We start from the raw sequence: 16,377 nt of genomic DNA, 5'->3' as shown, positions 1-16,377 counted from the left end.
CAACTGGAAAGCTTACAGCCTTTTTTTAGAACCCAGACATGTGATTGTCTGTAGGCCTCTCCAAACCAGCTTTGGATTGTTACAGTCATATGAAAATGTTTGGGATCCCCTCTTAATTCTTCGGATTTTTGTTGATCATTGGCTGAGCATTCAAAGTAGCAACCTCTTTTTAATATACGACATGTCTTATGGAAACAGAAGCATTTCAGCAGTGACATTAAGTTTATTGGATTAACAGAAAATATGCAATATACATCATAACAAAATTAGACCGGTGCATAAATTTGGGCACCCCAACAGAGACATTACATCAATACTTAGTTTAGCCTCCTTTTGCAAATATAACAGCCTCTAGTTTCCTATAGCCTTTGCTGAGTGTCTGGATTCTGGATGGAGTTATTTCTGACCATTCTTCATACAAAATCTCTCCAGTTCAGTTCAATTTGATGGCTGCCAAGCATGGAGAGCCTGCTTCAAATCATCCTATAGATTCTCAATGATATTAAAGTCAGGGGACTGTGACGGCCATTCCAGAACATTGTACTTCTCCTTCTGCATGAATGCCTTTGTAGATTTCAAACTGTGTTTTGGGTCATTGTCTTGTTGGAATATCCAACCCCAGTGTAACTTCAACTTTGTGACTGATGCTTGAACATTATCTTGAAGAATCTGTTGGGTTCATCCAACCCTCGACTTTAACAAGGGCCCCACACAGCCCCACAGCATGATGGAACCTCCACCATATTTGATAGTAGGTCGCAGGTGTTTTTCTTGGAATGCGGTATTCTTCTTCCGCACTTTTTGTTATGATCAAATGACTAAATTTTTGTCTCATCAGTCCAAAGCACTTTGTTCCAAAATGCATCTAGCTTGTCTGAATAAAAAGAACTGAGCAGTTACATGCATTCAAATCAGGAAAATTACAAAGGTACCCACATTTTTGCACAGCCAGTTTTTCACATTTGATTTAATTTCCTACAACTAAATACTGCTTCACTACAAATGTTTGTTCGGAAAACACCGCAGTACTCAGATGTTCCTAGGAATGAAAGACATATCACTGTTATCTTTTTGTTGAAAGTAGAGTCAATTATTATGTAGGCTGAGAGGGGTTCCCAAACTTTTTCATATGGCTGTATCATTAAAGCACCTCTTGATTTTTTTTTTCCTCCGTACATCTTTTTATTTTGTTTGATTAACCTGCTAATCCTTTGCTGTAAAGTTCATTTTCTTCTATTTTATTTTCTTGATGAGTATGTTGTTTTTCTAATAGTAGTGCTTTAACCTCTTTAGTGATCCATGGCTTGCTGTTGGGGTACACCTTGACAGTTTTTTCCTTAATGATCATTGATTCACAAAATTTAATGTATTCACTTACAGTTTAAGTGGCCTCATTAAGTGACTGTGAGAATGTCAGTGTCACAAGCCATCTACTAAAGCAGATGGCCTGCTAGTAGTTTGGGACCGACCAGGACTGAGGGGGTAATAAGAGAGGCAGATGTTCCAAAAAAAAAAAAATTCATTTCATGACAGAGGAACAAAAAACAGTTACTGATGTAAAAGGATGCACAAAATCTTAATATATATAGTCCTGTGACAAAACAAATCTAATTATGAACAATGTGAAGACGAAAAACTGAAATTGTAAAACCACAGAGGCTCTTACCCTAAAATATATATATACAGTATATTGTCAGAGGTGACTGGCATAGCGACCTGGCTGGGATGCCCAGGAAGACCAGAAAAGGGCTTACGTCCTCCCCAGACCACGTGGGGGCGACCACCCTGGTTCCTTTGGAGCCCTGGACCTCAAGCTCAACCCTGTAGGGGCCCGAGGTCACCACCAGGGGGCGCCCCCATGCCTTTGGAGCCCTTTACCTCAGCACTTCCGCCACACCCGGAAGTGCTTGGGGGAAGAGGAGCAGGGACACCTGGAGTGCTTCCGGGGATACAGCCGTCACTTCCGCCACACTGCGGCGTGTCGGTGGGAGATTGCCAGGACACATCTGGAGCACATCCGGGTGTGGATAAAAGGGGCCACCTCCCTTCATTCAAGGCTGGAGTCGGGTGAGGAGTGGATGAAGCAGGAGAAGAGAGAGTGGAGGCGGCCTGAAGAAGAGGCACAGTGTGTGAAAGGCCTGGACTTTGGGGAAGTCTTGGGGTTTGTGTGACTTTTGTAAATAGTTTGTAAATAAATGTGTGGTGGTGCATAATACCATGTCTGCCTGTCTGTGCCCGGGGCTCGTTCCACAATATATAGTCACTTTTAGTCAATGTAAGGGCATCAACAGCATTACAATAAAACAAAACTGTTTCCGGCCAGGTCATTAATACAACTCCTCAAAAAAAAAAATCTCAGGAGCAGTTTTTGGTCCTCAGGAGCCTAACCCACTCCTTAACATCAACCAGCAGCTCAGCCACCGGCACCTCTTAGTCTGGCATACCTCGCACTACCTAACCCTTCTCCTCAAATCTCTCCGAACGATCATTTCCCTCTTGCAGCCACAACTGTACTTGTAAAGACTTCTCAATTCCCAGGGTCGGCTTGCCTAGACATAAGCAGATACCATTTCAGGACTACCGGGGAAACCATACACTTCAAGTAAAAATCAAAATATCCGACAACAAAATACACATAATAAAACACTAAATAACTAAACAACAAAACAATATTTATGCCTAACCTTAAGGTTACTAAAATACACACGGAAACATTACGGTACACCTACACTATCAATCCAATATTGACTCCACCTATAGCTGTCTTTCACCCTTCCAGACACCCGAGACTACGTTTAGCTTCGCCGCCACCTTTAAAACACGAGTTGGTAAATGTAAAATATTACACATGAGGCGTGCACCTGAAACAAATAGCTGAACATCTGAATAAAAAAAACGAAAGAAACAACCTGATGGTAAATCCAAAAACCTTGTTAAAATAATTGTTTTCCCCATTGTAAACTCGCTGGCATACAGTTAGGTCCATAAATATTTGGACAGAGACAACTTTTTTCTAATTTTGGTTCTGTACATTACCACAATGAATTTTTAATGAACCAACTCATGCAGTTGAAGTGCAGACTTTCAGCTTTAATTCAGTGGGTTGAACAAAACGATTGCATAAAAATGTGAGGCAACTAAAGCATTTTTTAACACAATCCCTTCATTTCAGGGGCTCAAAAGTAATTGGACAATTGACTCAAAGGCTATTTCATGGGCAGGTGTGTTCAAGTCCGTTGTTATGTCATTATCAATTAAGCAGATAAAAGGCCTGGAGTTGATTTGAGGTGTGGTGCTTGCATGTGGAAGATTTTGCTGTGAACAGACAACATGCGGTCAAAGGAGCTCTCCATGCAGGTGAAAGAAGCCATCCTTAAGCTGCGAAAACAGAAACAACCCATCTGAGAAATTGCTACAATATTACGAGTGGCAAAATCTGCAGTTTGGTACATCCTGAGAAAGAAAGCACTGGTGAACTCAGCAACACAAAAAGACCTGGACGTCCACGGAAGACAACAGTGGTGGATGATTGCAGAATCATTTCCATGGTGAAGAGAAACCCCTTCACAACAGCCAACCAAGTGAACAACACTCTCCAGGGGGTCGGCGTATCGATATCCAAGTCTACCATAAAGAAGACTGCATGAAAGTAAATACAGAGGGTGCACTGCAAGGTGCAAGCCACTCATAAGCCTCAAGAATAGAAAGGCTAGATTGGACTTTGCTAAAGAACATCTAAAAAAGCCAGCATAGTTCTGGAAAAACATTCTTTGGACAGATGAGACCAAGATCAACCTCTACCAGAATGATGGCAAGAAAAAGTATGGAGAAGGCGTGGAACAGCTCATTATCCAAAGCATACCACATCATCTGTAAAACACGGTGGAGGCAGTGTGATGGCTTGGGCGTGCATGGCTGCCAGTGGCACTGGGACACTAGTGTTTATTGATGATGTGACACAGGACAGAAGCAGCGAATGAATTCTGAGGTGTTCAGAGACATACTGTCTGCTCAAATCCAGCTAAGTGCAGTCAAATTGATTGGGCGGCGTTTCATGATACAGATGGACAATGACCCAAAACATACAGCCAAGGCAACCCAGGAGTTTATTAAAGCAAAGAAGTGGAAAATTCTTGAATGGCCAAGTCAGTCACCTGATCTTAACCCAACTGAGCAGGCATTTCACTTGTTGAAGACTAAACTTCAGACAGAAAGGCCCACCAAACAAACAGCAACTGAAAGCGGCTACAATAAAGGCCTGGCAGAGCATTAAAAAGGAGGAAACCCAGCATCTGGTGATGTCCATGAGTTCAAGACTTCAGGCTGTCATTGCCAGCAAAGGGTTTTTAAACAAGTATTAGAAATGAACATTTTATTTCCAGTTATTTAATTTGTCCGGTTACTTTTGAGCCCCTGAAATGAAGGGATTGTGTTAAAAAAATGCTTTAGTTGCCTCACATTTTTATGCAATCGTTTTGTTCAACCCACTGAATTAAAGCTGAAAGTCTGCACTTCAACTGCATCTGAGTTGTTTCATTTAAAATTCATTGTGGTAATGTACAGAACCAAAATTAGAAAAAAGTTGACTCTGTCCAAATATTTATGGACCTAACTGTATTTTATCATTGCGGTTCATACCTAAAACTTATTGAGAATCTTGCCCCAGTATCTGTCTGTACTATACTGTATTAGCGTTACAGTCAGCATATCCCAGTCAGTACAGGAGACGCATTCCTGCAGTTCCACTATTCTGTCCTTGCACCAGTTTTGTGTTTTTCATATGGCTGTTATTTTTTTTTTTTCTTTGTTTGTTTCAGTTTCTATTTGTACTTTGGCAGAAGGTGATCAACGACGTGATCAGACACACCCAGGGCTGTTCTATGATGCTATATGTAGGCACTGGGAACGTTTCCATTACTCTTGTCTAGTGTTCTGTCCCCTCTAGTATTAATATGCACATAATGATGGTAACGTGGTAATACTGATTCCAGATTGCATAAATTAAAATCACCCATCACAAGTTTGAAAGAGCCAAGTGATTTGATTTCTAGTTTCTGAACAGTTTCATGAATCCTTTCAGCTGCAGTTCCCACATCAGCATGTGGCAGTATGTAAACTACTGTCACAAATAATTGATTAAACTCTCCTGGTAAATAATATGGGCAAAGTCCGACAGTGATAGTCTTTCACCACCTTTTGTTAATGTAAAGGCAGATCCCACCACCCATCTGCTTACCAGAAGCTGGATTTCTATCTTGCCATACACAATCAAATCCATCCACTTCAACAGCTAGCTGAGTCGGTCTTTTCAAACCAGGTCTCGGTAACGCACATCAGACAGCTTTCTCAGTACTCATGGAGGTATCGCACAGATGCTCTCAGCTCGTCAAGTTTATTCCTTAAGGACTGTGCATTGGTCATGATGATAGTTGGCAGTGGGCTCTTAAAACCTCTCCGTCTCAGACATACTCAAAGCCCATCTCTCTTTCCTCACCTTCTGAGTTTCAAAGCTTTTAATTCGTCCGGTATATCAGTAGTACACGGAGAGTAACTGGTCTCCGTGTAAGAAGCGCGTCCTGGCTGTAAATGAACAGCTCTGGCTAAACACCTGGGGTTTCCTGCGCAGGTAGAGCGTAAGTATCCCATTGGATTACAAAGGCGATAACAATTAAAAGTAAAAAAAAAAAAACATCTTATAGAAATAATTACTTACAAACTATTATAACAGAAAAACAATTTTACATGATTTAAGAACAAAAAAACAGCCACCAAATACGCAGAGCTGCACTGCAGGCCCTTTAACTGCAGACCGCTGACAAGGAGCTTCGGAGCTTTTTGAATTAGAGTTGCCAGCCTGCTCAGTAATATTGGGCAACTTTGTCCTGCACTCGTATCTGCCACAAAAGTTCTCAGCCATGACTTTGAGCAAGTCCTTGTCTATTGAGTTTACCATAGAAGACCTTTCTTTTGATGGTTTGTCTTTACAATGTCATTTTACGCAGTGTTGAGATGTCGGTGAGTGTATTAAATATGGTGAGTATAGTAAAGCCTACATCATAGTTTAGGTTTCTTTCTTGAGATTTCATTATATCATTGAATATATTGCTGATGTAATGCTATTTTTATTGGCTATCTAAACAGTTTACAATATGCAAGCTTTTGAGGCAGCTCGGCCACTGAGTTGCCTCGGAAGCTTGCATACTGTAATCTTCTTAGGTAGCCAGTAAAAGGTATAATTTTGCTTAAATTCTCATTGCATCCATATTGGCTAACAGAGTACAACACCCTAGTACTAATAAATACCTACTACATAATACATAATACATACCTATAAATATCTGGGAGTGCAGCTGGATGACAAATTGGACTGGACTGCCAATACTGATGCTCTATGTAAGAAAGCTCAGAGCAGAATATACTTTCTGAGAAGGTTGGCATCCTTCACCATCTGCAGTAAGATGCTGCAGATGTTCTACCAGACGGTTGTGGCGAGTGCCCTCTTCTACGCGGTGGTGTGCTGGGGTGGCAGCATAAAGATGAAAGACGCCTCACGCCTGGACAAACTTGTTAAGAAGGCAGGCTCTATTGTAGGATTAAAGTTGGACAGTTTAACATCTGTGGCAGAGCGACGGGCGCTAAGCAAACTCCTGTCAATCATGAAGAATCCACTGCATCCACTTAACAGTGTCATCTCCAGGCAGAGGAGCAGCTTCAGTGACAGACTTTTGTCACTGTCCTGTTCCACTGACAGACTGAGGAAATCGTTCCTCCCCCACACCATGCGACTCTTCAATTCCACCCGGGGGAGTAAATTCAAACATTATACAAAGTTATTGTCTGCTTTTTTAATTTTTATTATTATTTAATTTAATATTGTTTCTTTGTATCAGTATACTGCTGCTGGATTATGTGAATTTCCCCTTGGGATTAATAAAGTATCTATCTATCTATCTATCTATCTATCTATCTATCTATCTATCTATAACCGTGTAACTCCACAGGACACTTCATGACATCCCCCTCAATCTTCTCTTTGAATTTGTAACTGTGTTTGTATAGAGAAGGCCATTTTTTGTGAAGGCTGCTGTGTTTCCAAGTGTCACTCTTGTTTGAAGCCTGCTGTTCACCTGCTTCATTTAAGCAACTGCTACACAAGAGTCCAACTGTAGACCTCCATAACTCTGTGCTATTGATGAGCCAATAAAATTACTCACATTCAGTAATGTTGAGCCGCCTTTGCATTACTTGTCAGTCATGATACGTGGCTCATCCAGTCATTTACGTCTTTCTCAGCTTGCCAGCTTCAACATGAAACCTACTTACACTCTAGTTAAGGTCAGGGTGTGTCTTACTCAAGAGAAGTAACGATGACTACCAAGTAGTTTAGTGGGTGTGCCTTTTTATTGGACGTGTCACGTAGTGCTCATGGTCAAAGCCAGACCCTTGTTGGAGTTGCCACTTTGTTAATAAAGTGACATAAACATGCAATCCAATTGGCTTTTCAGAGGAGCTCCTGACTTGCAGAACTCCAGCAGCTCCTTCATACGTGTCCTTGACTCATAAGTTCTTCATTTAATGCAGAGTTCAAATCTCCTCACTATATGTAAAATCCTAAGCCTAAAAGTGCAATGATTCTATGTAACGTTTTTGTCACCTTTTTTTGGCACGCTTAAAAATTGGGCTTATTTTAAAACCTATATATTAAATGTTTAGTATCATTCTTTTCAGAATTTATCAAACGTTAATGTGATCTTGTTAGATTTTCAGATTCGTATTTCGTTTTTAAATTATAAACTAAAAAATATCAAGAACTTACGTCCCACAAGATGAGACTTTGTGCCAAGAGATTTTACCACACCCGGGGCTGGAAATAAAAGACAAAGTGTAGATGACAAAGACAGCTGCTGTACAGGCTTTTAAATATTCGAAGCGCCATGCGAGATGCAGATTACAATTCGAGGAAACCAAAAAAGAAATACACACACAAATTGCAAACCTACATGTAGTATATTGTTGTGAGTGCTCAACTTCATTTTTGTCTCATTTGTCAACCCTCCTGCATATTTGTTTGATCAACATTGAAAGCTGAAATGTAACTTCACTTTCATGAAACCCTCAAGCTTTTTTGTGGCTACTGGTTTTATGAAGCTGCGTGAGATGAGAAGCTCTGCATGGTGCCATCTGCCTTGATGCAGGAGTTACATAAATAAAATGTATTATTATTAGTTTAGTTTATGCATTTATAAGGCATAGAACAACCAGTGGTTGAGCAAACTACTTTCCAACTTTAAAATAAAATGAATAAATTTATTAAAAAAAAAAAAACATACAACAAGAAATGGGTAATGTAAACACATTTCTAAGACACCTAAAAATCCTGAGTACACAAATGAGTTTTTAGCCTGGCTTTGAAGTGCTCAGTGGTGAGGGTTGATCGAACATAGCGAGGAAGACTGCTCCACCTTTACACCTCAAATGACTGCTTGGCACAGAAAGCAGCAGCAGCTTATTGGCTGACCTCCGAGCTCCATGAGCACAGTCGGGTGTATGAGGTCAATGAGGTAATTTGGAGCTAAACTGTGCAAAACTTTTCAATTTTAAAGTTGACTCTAAATTTCACAGATGAGAACAAATAGAAGCATGGATTAATGTCTCAAAATCTCTTTAAAAATGTGCCTTTCTCAGTTGATTAAAAGAGCCATTAACAACTTTATTTGCTTATCAAATTTAATGTCTGCATTAAACACGATGCCAAAATCTTTCACATAGAGTTTAACATAATGGGAATGTGACCCTAGATCACAGATTGTTAACAAGACTCGTAGATCCAAAAATTAAACTTTCCACCTTGCTGTCATTCATTTTTAAAAAACTACCAGCCATCCATTGCTTAATGTTATTTAGGTAGTCGAGTGGGCATTTCACTGCATTCCAGCTGCCAGATCTCATACGGAAATACTACTTTCATGCTTTATTACAATGTGGCTTAGGGGTAACATACACAATGAAAATAAAATACAGCTAAGCACTGACCCTTGTGGTACCCCATACAAGAGGGGGCCAGTGTCAGATGATGATCCATTCAAAGAAACTGAGAAAGTTCTCATTTCCCAAAAAAGAAGTGAACCATTTGAGAGCAGAGACTGAAATGTTGGCCCAGTTTTCCAGGCAGTCTAGACGAATGTGGTGATCTACAGAGTCAGAAGTAGCACTGAGATCTAACAACATTAATACTGCAGTCTTTTAAGAATCTACTGACAGCCACAGGTCATTTGTTACTTTATTATATGCAGACTCTGTACTATGATTTGCTCAGAAACCAGATCGAAAATATCAAATATTATTTTCATTTAAAATAAAAAGCCACAGTTGCTGAAAAACAGCTTTTTCCAGTATTTTGGAAAGGAATGGAAGTTTCAAAATTGGCCTATAGTTACTCGAATCAGTAGAGTCAAGACCAGCTTTTTTGCAGAGAGGCTGCAAAACTGCATGTTTTAAAAAAAATGCTGGTATTTGTCCTGAAGTAACAGAACTATTTATAATTTACAGAAAAGAAGGACCTATGCTCAAGAAGGAAGTAAGGATATCTTACCTTTATCACTTTCAGGCACGTTTGTCAAAGGTGTAGACTTGGAATTGGTTTTGACTAGGGTGGCCCCGAAGGGCAAGCAAACAAAAAATGTAAAGATGTGAAGCACATAATTAAATGTTGCTAGCACAATTAAACAAGGTGACACAGAAATTCAAACTAGGAGATGTGCAAAATTAAATGTGGTATGAGATGACGCACTCACAATCATAGGGGTGACGACAAGTAAAAGAGTGCGGAAAGGGTAGGTTCTTTAGCAAAACAAAAGGACAACACTGATTGTTGGCAAGGTTTGCCTGTCAGTCCACAGAGGAAGTTTCCAGTTAAGTGGTGAGCTGAGAGAGGGAAAGTTAATATAGCAATCTGTATTTAATTAAATTGGTGGTGATCATAGTTTCCGGTGTACGCACACGATGATGTACATCAACAGGCGGACATCCATTTCTAACCTTTCCATACACTTTTACTTGTTGTCACCCCTATGATTGTGAGTGCGTCATCTCATACCACATTTAATTTTGCACATCTCCTAGTTTGAATTTCTGTGTCACCTTGTTTAATTGTGCTAGCCACATTTAATTGTGTGCTTCACATCTTTACATTTTTTGTTTGCTTGCCCTTCGGGGCCACCCTAGTCAAATCCATGTCAAAGTCAAAAAATTCTTTCTCTAGCGGACTTAACATCCTCTTGGAAAATATCTATAGAATATTTTAATTTATCTTTCTTATACTTTCTTTCCGCCCTTCTAAAGTCTTGTCTGAGCGCTCTACTGGTTTTATTGAGCCATGGTTGAAACTTGGCTCTGGATTACCCATGCTTAAAGGGACCACTAAATCCAGGATTGTTTAACAAGAGGAATTAAAAATGTTCACCAACTCATCCACAGTAGAATTTTTAAATGTATTTTGTGCGGTCATTATGGAAGTTCTCCAAACTGGGTTAAAGTGAAATTATTGCTAACTTGTGAGTAACAGGGTGGAGGACGACACTTTCCAGCAGAACCCAGGATGTTAGCACTAAATACAGTAGGCATATGGTCAGAAATACAGGGTGCACATATTTGCAAGTCACTGATATTAAAGCCATATGATAAAACCAGATCCAACGTGTGGCAACGTTCATGCGTTCTACTAAAAACAGACTGAGTCAGATTAAAAGCTTCCATCACAAGCACCTTGTCAGGACAGCAAATATGATCTGTAGAGTCATTAAGGACTTTAGATTTTACATTACTTTTCCTGCTAAGTTTCTCTTAAAAGTAGGACCTGCAATAACACGTTGGAGAGAACAATAACATGAGAACACAGCTGGAAACTTCTTAAGGGTCAATTCTGCACAAACATCAGGAAGGTTTTCTTCACACAGAGAACCACAGTCACTTGGACAAAGTGACCAAGTAGTGTGGTAGCCAGTAGGATTTCATAGACCTTCAAAACTCGACTTGATGTTATTTTATAAGAATTAAGGGGTTAGGACTGGCATGCTTCATTGGGCTGAGTAGTCTGTTCTCGTCAAGATTGTTCTACTTTTCTAAAGTCGCCAGAGGACAGTGTACCTTTAATAAAGTGTATACAGAGCCCTCCAAAATCTTTGGGAAAAGACACAATTGTCTTTGATTTCACCTTCTGCTCCAAAGTTTAAAATCAGTAATCAAACAATTTCAGATATGATTAAAGTGCACATTTTCATTTTAGAAGATTTGCATAAATTAATGCTTACAATACTTTTTCTACAAGGTCCCCCCATTTCTCTGCATCATAATGTTTGGAAAACAACAATATCGGGTCTATTAAAGCTGTTGTCGTATTTTGGACTTTGTCACATATCCCTCGCATGCAATGAACTGCCTGCGGTGGGTTGGCACCCTGCCCAGGATTTGTTCCTGCCTTGTGCCCTGTGTTGGCTGGGATTGGCTCCAGCAGACCCCCGTGACCCTGTATTCGGATTCAGCGGGTTAGAAAATGGTTGGATGGATGGATGCAATGAACTGCTAGAAGTCTATGATTCATAGACATCAACAGAGGCTGAGGATTTTCTGTGGTGATGTTCTCCCAAGTTTCTAATGTTGCTATATTCAGGTCCTGCTTGCTTAGGGGGTTTGTCCGCTTAAATTGTCTCTTTGGCATATGGAAGGCCTTCTTAATTGGACTGAAATCAGGTGACTTTCTTGGCCATTGAAGAAATTTCCATTTTGTTTAGCTTTGACAAACTCCTGAGTTGCCATTGCAATATGCTCGGATCATTATCTTGTTGTAGCATGAAGTGCAGTCCAATGAGTTTGGAGGCATTTATTAGAACTTGAGCAGGTCATATGTTTCTACACACCTCAGAATTCATTGTGCCACTGGCAGCAGCAGTTCCATCATCAATGAAGAGATGTGTGCCAGGACCTGTGACAGCCATACCTGCCCAAGCCATAACACCCCATCGCAATGTTTAACAGATAATGTGGTCCGCTTTGGATCTTTGGCAGTTCTTTCTCGTCTCCATACTTTTGCTGTTGCCATCACTCTGATGCAGGTTCATCTATGTCTCCTCTGTCCACAAAATGTTTTCCCAGAATTCTGCAGGCTCTTTAAATTCCCTTTCACCAACTGTAATCTGGCCATCCTCTTTTTGTGGTTAACTAGTGGTTTACATCTTCCAGTGTGGCCTCTGTATTTCTGTTCATGAAGTCTTCTGCTTGTAGTTGTCTCTGACACATCCACATCTGCCTCCAGAAGACTGTTTCTGATCTGTCAGACTGCCATTTCTCTAAACAAAACTCTCTTTAGTGGGCTTGAAAATCACACATGAAACAAATGTAATCACTGATTTTGTAAAGCTGTATGGGTAAGGAAACACCTCTGCTTTGCTCATTGCTAACTGTTCTATTTAATGCTGTTTTATTTTACATAAGTTGTGGAGTGTGACATGTGCCACTGGAGTAGGACAGTGGCAGCCATGTTGGTCAAATGTGAAGACTGGAATTAAGCTACACTGAGTGGACTTGACAATAACTCTAAAATTAACTGATGACCCAAAATTGTTATCAAAGTAAAGCCATACATTTATGAAAAAGCCAATGCTGCTCTACCCATGCCTGGCATTACTAAGTGTAATAGAGATAAGCAACAATGGAAACAAATGAAACATTACTTTTCAGCACATGCCCAGTCACTGTTTAGGATATGGAAGAAAAAGAATGATCGAGGATGGTGCTTACTGGTAGACATTTATTTTAATCCATTTTATGGTGACACAGTTCTAGTTTTAGGGTGCAGTAAACAGCATTGTGATTTGTACCAATGTTAAATTAACTTTAAATCATCTTTATATAATTATTGAACACTGCTCATAACATTAGGCAGAACCCAGCCATCCCTACTACAGAAGCTTTGCACAGTCCACGATATAAACTTTACCAGTCATAACAACCATGTTGTAACATTTCCAAAATAACCACATCAAGTGTCTGAGTAATTGAACAAAATCCTCAATAGATGGGCTTCATTTTGCACAGTAAATTAGGGGGGTCTTTTGGGTGTATAAATTGTGGTGAGGCACGTTTCCTCCATGTCTGCAGACTTCTTTCATTCACATAAACTCATCTAATTCTTTATGTCTTTCCCATTCATGATAATAGCTAGTGAGACTTCATAATAGTCATAATAGTAGGTTCTCACATCAGGTGTGTCCAAAAAATTCATTAGAACAAAAGAACAGTCTAGACAAGAACAGGCTATTCAGCCCAACATAGCTCACCAGTCCTATCAAAATAATATTCACTATATCGTGATACCCTCTCCACTGCCAGGATTGTTTTATGGCTAGGAACTTTCTAAATTGAAACAGCAACACCTCAAGTTTAGAAATGAGTGAATTTAAGGTAAAAAAAGGATAAGTAGAAAGAACATTGAAAGAACATACAGGCCACATACCCCACAAAACGTGAACACAAGTCTCTGGGCTGTCCGGAAGCAGTGATAACAGCCTTATGGCTAGGGTTTTGCTGGATATTGTGAGAATGGAAACCTCTGCTGAGATTTATTCTAAACATTTTAATTATTAGCTTCAAATGGCTAGGAAACCCTTCATACAATACTTTGTTCTTCTGCCTGGTCAGGTTTTTCACAGACAATTGATGTCTTTTGGCAATGCTTTGATGTAAGTCTTATTTAAATATAATAAAGAAAGGCAGTTAACAGCTGCAGCAGTTTTTTCCATTTTCTTTATTACTTATGATTCAATGTTTTCAGTGTTTTTTTTTTTTTTCTTTTGTATTGTATTTTGTATTTTTGTATTGCAATCACACCGGAATGAATAATAAGAATAAGATGGGTTAATTTTGACACCAAACAACTTTCTCTTTCAGTACTTCTTAAAAGCTCATCATTTATTTCTATGTGTTTTCTTTCTGCAGCTTTACCAGTCAATGGCAGCTTTGACTTTTCATCATTAGTTCAGAATTCTCTTCATTGCAGAGCTCAACGGACTGCAGATGATGAAAACATTCCAAAATTAATATGTGGATCAGATGTGCAGGATGATTCTGTACCAGTGATGAAGTTAGCACTAGCAGGTGGACTTGCCAGTCAACTTCAGAAACACAATTCAGAGTTGGTCACATTCCACCAACTGCAGAGCAAATTTAAACTGAATCAAACACAACAAAAGTTGTATCAGTGTTCTGAATGTGGCAAACAATACAAACACAGGAAAAATCTCCAGACCCATACAAGAAATCACACTGGAGAGAAGCCATATTGCTGTCCTGAATGTGGCAAAGCATTCGCCTCCAAAAACTATTTTCAAACACACAAAAGAATTCATACAGGAGAGAAGCCATATGGGTGTTCTGAATGTGGCAAACGATTTTCACGAAAGAGTACTCTTCAGAGACACACTAAAGCCCACACTGTAGAGAAGCCATATGGTTGTTCTAAATGTGGCAAAGCATTCACCTCCAGTAAATATCTTCAAATACACAAAATAATTCACAAAGGAGAGAAGCCATATGTGTGTTCTGAATGTGGCAAACGATTTTCAAGAAAGAGTACTCTTCAGGCACACACTAGAACCCACACTGGAGAGAGGCCATATGGGTGTTCTGAATGTGGGAAACGATTTTCACAAAAGAGTGCTCTTCGGACACACACTAGAATCCACACTGGAGAGAAGCCATATGATTGTTCTGAATGTGGTATAGCATTCACCTACCGTAGCTATCTTCAAATACACCAAAGAATTCACACAGGAGAGAAGCCATATGGAAGTTCTAAATGTGGCAAATGATTTTCACAAAAGTGCTCTTCAACCACACACAAGGGTTTACATTGACATGAGCTCAGAAACAAAGAATATGCCAACAAAAATGATAGGGAAAGGTGCAAACCAGATTATTCAGGGACAATCCAGAATAATTTTATAGAATGTTCGGCAAGGGCACAGTGAAAAGTAGCCACTGTACACCACCAGAGGCAAAAGAAATGGAAACATTCTGGAGAAACATATATGAGGATCCCCATGAGCACAATCAAAGAACAGACTGGCTAACCATCCAATAAATCTAGAAACACATTGAAAACAAATAAATGAAGGTAATGGAATGGCCTGAGGTAACTTCCAAGGACATTGAAAGCACCCTTAAATCTGCTGCCAACTGGAAGATGACAACAGGCTCTGATGCCATAACAAACTTTAGGTTCAAACATCCGACCACTCTGCACCAGGATACGGCCAAATATAAAAACATGTTAATGCAGCATCCGCAGGTGACACCACTGTGCCTCACTACTGGAACTCCTAATTTTTAAATTGGAGCAAACTACAAACCATAAAACTACTCCCCCTTAACCTACGTCAATATCAGCAACCTGAATGAGACAACCCCAGAGACTGTCACACACCTTCTGTTTGTTGATAATTTGAAGATATTCAGCCACAGCAACAAGCAACTGGGGAACAGCTTCATTTGGTAAAAAAAATCATAAGACATTAAAATGACATTCAGACTGGATAAGTAAACACAGAGGCTACCTTCATCAATGGAAAAATCAGACAAAACATAAACATCATACTGCACGAGGAGTGTGTCACTAAAGACCTAAACCCAGAAGAAACCTACAAATATTTGGGAGGAATGGAAGGTGTATAAAATTATAATCTTGAATAAAACTGTATGTGTTTATTTAATATTTAGACTAAAGTCTTCACACATTATGCACTTCATGTCATTATTAGTATAACATGGAAAAAGTTTCTGTTTTAGGTATGTGTGCAGCATTTCTTGCCTTGCATGTCCTGTCATCCTACATTTACATAGATTGCTGCAGACACGGAACACACATCAATTGTATGTATTCCAAATAACAACATATTATTTACCCTATCCAACTCCAGGCACCTCACACCCAGATAAATATACTTGAGCTGGGAGAACTTCAGCTGCGTTGCTGGGGGGATGCGATAGCAGGATCCTTGTTGGTTGTACTAATCGACACATTTGCAAAACAAAGACGCTGATGAGGAGGTGCGAAGGAATTTAAGGTGGCCCAGGATTACAAGTTTTTTCGTAGGCTTCAGGGATTTCAGTATTAAGCTCAGCCAAACATTCAGAAGAAACAAAGACATGACAGAGATGCATTCATCTAATGTGCAAACAGCAGCAGTGCACCTGTGTAGACAGCAAAATCAAGAATACAAATGAGGAAGTGCAATTGGAAAGACCACATATAAAATGGAACGTATGCAGCCCTTCTTGCTTCAGCCCCACATAGACCAAGAGCTTTCTCATGGATGTCTTCTA

At 39.7% G+C, this 16,377-nt stretch overlaps 1 pseudogene; it reads left to right on the top strand.

Moving 5' to 3' along the window:
- LOC120534691 overlaps window positions 1–15,613 on the top strand; it is a 59,151-nt pseudogene extending 43,538 nt beyond the window's left edge.
- The last annotated feature ends 764 nt before the right edge of the window (window positions 15,614–16,377 follow it).

The sequence above is a fragment of the Polypterus senegalus genome, chromosome 8 (genome assembly GCF_016835505.1).
Source record: "Polypterus senegalus isolate Bchr_013 chromosome 8, ASM1683550v1, whole genome shotgun sequence".
Lineage (NCBI taxonomy): Eukaryota > Metazoa > Chordata > Cladistia > Polypteriformes > Polypteridae > Polypterus > Polypterus senegalus.
The sequence above is the reverse complement of the archived record's forward strand: the minus strand, read 5'-3'. Positions and strand labels throughout refer to the sequence as shown.